General features: G+C 35.9%; 2 protein-coding genes across 2 annotated transcripts in view; both read right to left on the reverse strand.

The window, feature by feature from the left end:
* LOC133835114 (neuronal acetylcholine receptor subunit alpha-7) overlaps positions 1-4,420 on the reverse strand; it is a 77,651-nt gene extending 73,231 nt beyond the window's left edge. Inside the window, exons 1-2 of the mRNA XM_062265003.1 lie at positions 3,839-4,420; positions 1,648-2,798 (exon numbers count right to left, since the gene is read on the reverse strand). The gene's annotated coding sequence lies outside the window, so the exon portion shown is untranslated. The remainder of the gene's footprint in view (positions 1-1,647; positions 2,799-3,838) is intronic.
* Positions 1-6,552, reverse strand: part of LOC133835126 (cell death abnormality protein 1) — a 138,893-nt gene that overhangs the window by 7,047 nt on the left and 125,294 nt on the right. The window lies entirely within an intron of this gene.

Here is a 6,552-nt window from a genome sequence, read left to right on the forward strand (position 1 = left end):
AAAAACAACAACAGGAAACTGAGGCACTTTTAATATGCAACAGTCTAGCGACTGAATGTAGTGTGTCCACTCTCTCTCGTTCTCTTTCCCTCTCTGAGTATGTGTATGTGTGTGTGTGTGTGGGTGTATTTGCGAAATGAAAATGAAAATGAAAATCAAGCCCAGGCCTCGTCACACAAAGCAAATAAACGCGCTGAGCGAGCGTCAAGTTATTTATTTGGCAATTGTTCGTTGCTTTTTATTGTCGCCAGAGTTGCGGTAGCTGCTGTTTGCTTTTGGGCATTGCCCGACCATCCCAATCAAGCGACCTACCCACTTTGAATGTCCCATGCTCCTTCCCCCTATTCCCCCTACCACCCATTTACCGCACTGCGTGGTCGCCAAAGGTCAATGGAACAATTTTCAACTGAAGCTCAAACCAAAACCAAAAAAAGAAAATACAAAAAGAAAAGAAAACCACAGTCGAAACTGTGGCTACTTGGGGACACACTGCACCTGGGGGCATCAACGTTCAGAGCAAAGCATCTCAAAAAGAAATTATGCGCTGCCAAAAGAGCCTGTAGTTATGGTTTTAATACGAGTACAGCAGTAAATCTACATCGTACGATACTATACGAGATTATGTAGTTTATTATTTCCATTCATGAAATTTCTTAACATTTTGAAAATCTTTTTAAACACAAAAATAGGGTTCTCGTTATTCTCCTACAATAATACTATTTATTTTATGAGTTTTTAAGTTTTGTTGAAAACCTCCTTTAAACTCTAAACATTTCTTCTTTTTTTTTTCAATTTATTTTTAAAACTTGATTTTTTCATTCATAAAAGTATTTCTCAATAAATTTCTAAAAATGTTCAAAATTTTGCTTTAGACTCAAATATGTTGTTTGTGTTGCTCATTACAAGGCTCGATATAAATCATTTCGAAGATCTGTAATAAACTTTCATGTTATGAATTTTGAAGTTTTATTCACTGCCTACAACTCTGATTTTATTATTATTCCTATAGATTAAAATAATATTTTTGTTTTACTCGTGACAAGGCTCAATATAAATCATTTCCAAAATAAGTAATGCATATTAATTTTTTATTGATTTTTTTAAATTTAATTAGTTGTTGAAAATATCCTTCATAACTCTGAACATTTTATTTAAAAATTTATTTTTAGAATTTTATTATTTTTATTCGTGAAAGTGTTTATCAATAAACAAAACAAAATTTTGTAAATATTTCTGTTGTCTAACATATTGTTTTTGATAAAGCTTTATATAAATCAGTTCTCTAAATCAGTTTAAATTCTATGAATTCTGAAGTTTAGCTTATTGTTAAAAATAATCGTTACAACTCTGAATATATTTTATAGAAATTTTGAAAATATATAAAAATGTTCTTTAGAATTAATTTTTTGCTGATTTTCTTTATTTAGTGTTTTATTGTGCGTTCTTGACCATTTGTAAATTGGTCTAGAAATTTCTAAAATTGTATATAATGCATTAAAAACAAATATTGATTTTCTATTTAGTGTTATCTTCGTTTCGATTTCAATGTTAATGGGAAATGACTAATAGATTCACAAAATAGTGTTAAATTTAAGTTTGCCAAACTCAACACAATATTACGGTTACGTAATAACATTTGTTACTCACCTTTACTTTCAAATTGATTCAAATGTTTCACTTTCCAATTTGTTGTTTTGTTGTGTATATGTATAAAGTTTTAGTTGATCTAGTTGAATACTATAAATATTCCATTTATTGTTTCTTATTTAGTATTAAATGATTTATCAAATTTGTCGCAGTTTCGTTATGCACATTTGCAATATAATTATGAATCGTATAAATAGTTGTGTATTCATACAGCAGAAGGTGAATGAATGAATTAATTGTAGCTCAATTGTAGTGATTATTATAATTACTTTTATTATTATTATTATTATTAATACTTGAATTTGTATTTGTATTTGTAATTTGTAATTTTTTTTAAGTAGTTAGTTTAGTTTAGTTAGCTGCGATTATCGATTATAGAATATGTATATGTATGTCTCGAATGATTGAAAAGTTGTCTGTCTTCTTGTAATTGAATAATGAATAAATTTGCATCGAAATGATTGCGACACCTTCCTTCAATAGGTCAAATGGCAGCAATGCAAATGATCAAATGCAGCCAATTCTTTAATTGTTAAATTAAAATGTATTTTCTTTCGATTTACATTTTATTTGGTTATATTTTGTGCGTGTTTCAGTTGCTTATTGAGTTTAATTACCGTTTTTTATATTTTTTATATTCTATATAATAGAAAATGTTGTATTACAATTATTATTAAAAACGTTTTTCATTCAGCGAAAAATGTGTTCGTCATCCTTTTATTAATATTTCTATTCTTTTTATCTCTTTTTTTTTTTGGTTTTGTTATTTGTAAATGTGTGTTTTTTTATAATTTTTTAATATTTACAATAAATTTCAAAATTTGCATTTTTCATTCAATTATATTGTTTAAAGTTGAATTTAATAATTTTAGTTGCGTTCGTGCTGCCTATAAATTTGTTTCATCTTAAGCCTTTATCAATTGCTTCAGTAAGAGTTTTGTTTTTTTGCGATTCTTAAACACTTCTTATGATAATCTTTGGTTCTCTTTCGATAATTTTCACTAGCACAAACACGGTTTTCGGGTTATTAAATACTTTGGTGCTTCTCACTCAATCCTCAAAATATTGCTTAGTATTAAATAAGTATTTTAGTAAAGTTGATTCATGTAGTATTTTTGTATTGAAATGTCATCCATTGTTTTGTGGTTGAGCTGTAAAAAGAAAATTTAGCATTAATAAAGGCACGAAATTACTTTAATTTCTCATTATTCATTGCTCTTATCACTAATAAATTATATTTTCCTGGAAATACTTTACTATTTCTAAGTGCTTGTGCACTTGTTGACAGTGCGAAAGCAAATTTCTAGTTCGAATTTTATGGGCAACATTCGGTTAAACTGACACAATATGAATATCAAAATTTGCCATTTCCACTCACACATGAAATATATGTATTGGCACCTGTTATACATATATTCGCACGCACACAAGTACACATATTTATAAAAAGCAACCCACACACACAGCACACAACCTTGCACTTGACATGTATCTGTAAGATACCCATTGAGCTGAGTTTTTTTTTTTTTTTGGAGGCAGAGGTTGAGGCTGTGGCTGCTGCAATTTGAAACATTTATTTGATGGTCAATTAGAAATTTGCCTGCCATTTGCAATTCGTTTTTCGCATTTCGTTTTTCCGCAGCAATAAAAAAAGAAAAGCAACCAGTAAATAAAATACATAGATGATGAGATAGAGAGTTGGGCAGGCAGGAAGAGGCATCCTCAAAATTGGAGGTGGGAGTTGCTTTCGAGGACAGAAGAAGAAATATGTCTACAACAATGTTGCCACCGAGAACGATGATGATGCTGTTCATGATGATGATGATGATGGAATTTTCACACACACACACACACACACACACACATACACTCGTACAGAGCGCAGAGCGGAGCAGAGAGCGAGAGCCTCGTGCCGTTATTTTTGCAAAAAAGCACAAGAAGAAATAAGAATATCAATTTCCTCCAGTTGGAAAGCGCACCGCACGCACACAATGGCAAAAAAATGTTCAATGTTCCACGCACACACAAACACAAACACACACACACACACTCTCACGCATACGCACGCACTTTGAAGACCCAGTCGATAGCTAGATACACACATATACAAAATATAGATATCGAAATATATGTATATTTATATTTCGATATAGAATGTTTCTGATTAATTTGCTAAATATCTTCGATTTACCTGATTGTGTGCTATATTATCTGCCATTTGAGCATCCTGCTGTGCGCTGCTTAAACGATGTTGCCATGTAATGTAGTTGGTGTGTGTGTGTTTTGGGTTAATGTGTTGGTTCTCACACACACGCACACGCATATGGTCACACTGGCTGTGGCTCCTATACGCAGAGGCGAAGGCGGAGGCGGAGGTGGAGACAGAGGCTGCACACTCCTACACAACACATACACGCGCACGCACGCACACTACGAAGTGTCTCAAACGCGCGCGCACCGTTAGCGACAGACAACAAACTCACGCACACACACACGCACGAACATGTACAGAGGATAGAAAAGCACGCATACTCACACACACTCACACAATCACGCACACTGTCACACTGTCACACACTCACAGTCACAGTCAGAGTCAGAGTCCACAAGCTCAGGCACATGCACAGGCAACGGGCACAGGCACCACGACCGAGAGACCGCGAGACTCCGCTTGGCTCTGCTTAGCTCTGTGCAGGAAAAGGCAACTAACAGCACAACCCGAAACCGGAACACCAACTGAATGCGCTGACAGCCCGCAATTGCCAGCCAGGCGACGCTGGAAGTCACTCTGCTAGTCAGCTTCAGCTGCAGGAACGAACTCAGCTCAGCTCAACTCAGCTCAGCACAGCTCGCCTCGCACACGAACATCTCTTGCAGAGGACCGATTGGATGGCCAAAGCACCAGTCGTGGGGATGCTAAGAACGTAACGGTGAATGTGAACTGGAAAAAGCTTCGTATGAGCTCGTGCCTGGAACTAAGCTGTGAGCGAGGACAGAGAACGAGAGCGAAACAGAGAGAGTGAGAGAAAGAGAGCGCAGTGCACAGCTTACAGCTCGCATGTTGGCTTAGACGGCAGCCAAAAGCTTTCGCTGTTCCTTTTCCCATCTTTTTTGGTCGCTTCACAATATGCGTGACTTTCGGGAAGCTGAGTGAGCGAGCTCCATCGAGCTTTACTTGAGGTAGTTTCACAGCTATGACCTCTGCCTGCTCTGCATACAGGGTGCGAAATTCAAGCATTCACAACTCACTCAATTCACAATGAGTGGAGCACAAATCATAAAAGAGGTTGAAAATATGTTTTGCATAAATATAAGTGTATAAAATATTAAATTTATTCCAAAATATATATCGTACATATATTTCATATTAATACAAGGAACGAAAAATTTTACTATGGCTGATTTTAGACTGATTAATAATAAAACACAACGTGAAAATAGTTATAATCTAATGAATTAGACAAAAAATAAAATAATTTTGTAAATAACTTGAAATCCATTTTTTTTTTTTAAATGTTATTATTTTATACTTTATTTTTTTAATTTAATATAACTATTGCATTTGAAACTCAACGTGATTGTGATTTTTAATAATTTAGTATTAATTTTAGTCAATTATATATGCAAAATATATCTGATTTACTATCAATAATCAACACATCTCTAATATTATTTATTTAACTCGTTACTATTATAGCTAAAATAAAGATCTATCAGAATATTTGTCAATGGAAACGAAGTCAGCTCTCAATTGAGCAATCAACTTTTGTTATCTAAAGCACTCAGATGCTTATGCCGTTATGGAGCCAATTGTAACTGATTGTGAGCTATAGTGCTCAATTGACCCAAATGTTGAGAATCCTTCAATGCAATCACAACTAACTCGAATATTTGAAATTTCACGCATGTTCATTCATGCACAAGAGCACATACAGAGCACACATACTGCAAAAATATAGTACACACATACAAACATAGCTCACGCACACATCGCTCCCACTCATAGCAAACCATCCGCAGCGTAGGTCCAGAGCCAAAAATGATTTATGACCCCCAAAAAAATTAATTTAAAGTAAATTCGCATGAATGAAAAATGGTTTTTACAAACGAAAAACTACAGGGCGCCTACACGCAGCACATAAAGAGATATCGAGAGAGTAAAAAGCAAACATTTTTTAAGAGCACCCAACTGAGAGTGAGAAGGTCCAGCTGAAAGCGCTCTTTTAAGCCACTTGTAGACTGCTTGCCTGCTCTTTACTCTGAGCTTTAAGCTCACTCAACTCTCTCTCTCTCTCTGGATTGTGTTTCTCACAGTCGCTGCTGCTGCTGTGACTTCCATTGTGTTTATCCCTGTTTGCACTTCCAGTGGCTGTCAAACTTTTCTCGCACACACGAAGGACACACGGGAGGCTGCTCCACAGCTCCTACTCCCAGCGACAGCTCCAGTGCTCCAGCTGCTATTTTCGTTCGTGTAAAACTCACTTCGACTGTGCCCGACTCAGCATTTGACTTCGGCTTTGCCGAATCGGTTGGTATCCATGAATGGAGGCTGATAATGGCAGTTGCCAGCGCAGCATTTGCGCCAGGCGCACCGCACCGTGCACATGGCCGATGCTCCCCACAGGACAGCGCGGTGGCTGCCACAACTTGGTCTGGGATCTTGCAGGCATGATTTTTTGAGCAGACCAAGTCAGTGTCCTTGGTTACATTCGCCCAAACCGACAACACACACACACACACACACATACACAAATATGGACAACTTTGTTTTTGCGGTGTTTCTTTTTTATTGTCTTTGCTCATTTACCTTTGTTTTGCCTCTGCTTATGCTCGTCTCTGTGTGCTCGTGTGTGCGGTCGAAGCAGGTTAATAACTATGTTACGGTGTTGACAAGACCTAGGAGGC

The sequence above is a fragment of the Drosophila sulfurigaster genome, chromosome 2L, assembly GCF_023558435.1.
Source record: "Drosophila sulfurigaster albostrigata strain 15112-1811.04 chromosome 2L, ASM2355843v2, whole genome shotgun sequence".
In the NCBI taxonomy this organism is placed as follows: domain Eukaryota; kingdom Metazoa; phylum Arthropoda; class Insecta; order Diptera; family Drosophilidae; genus Drosophila; species Drosophila sulfurigaster.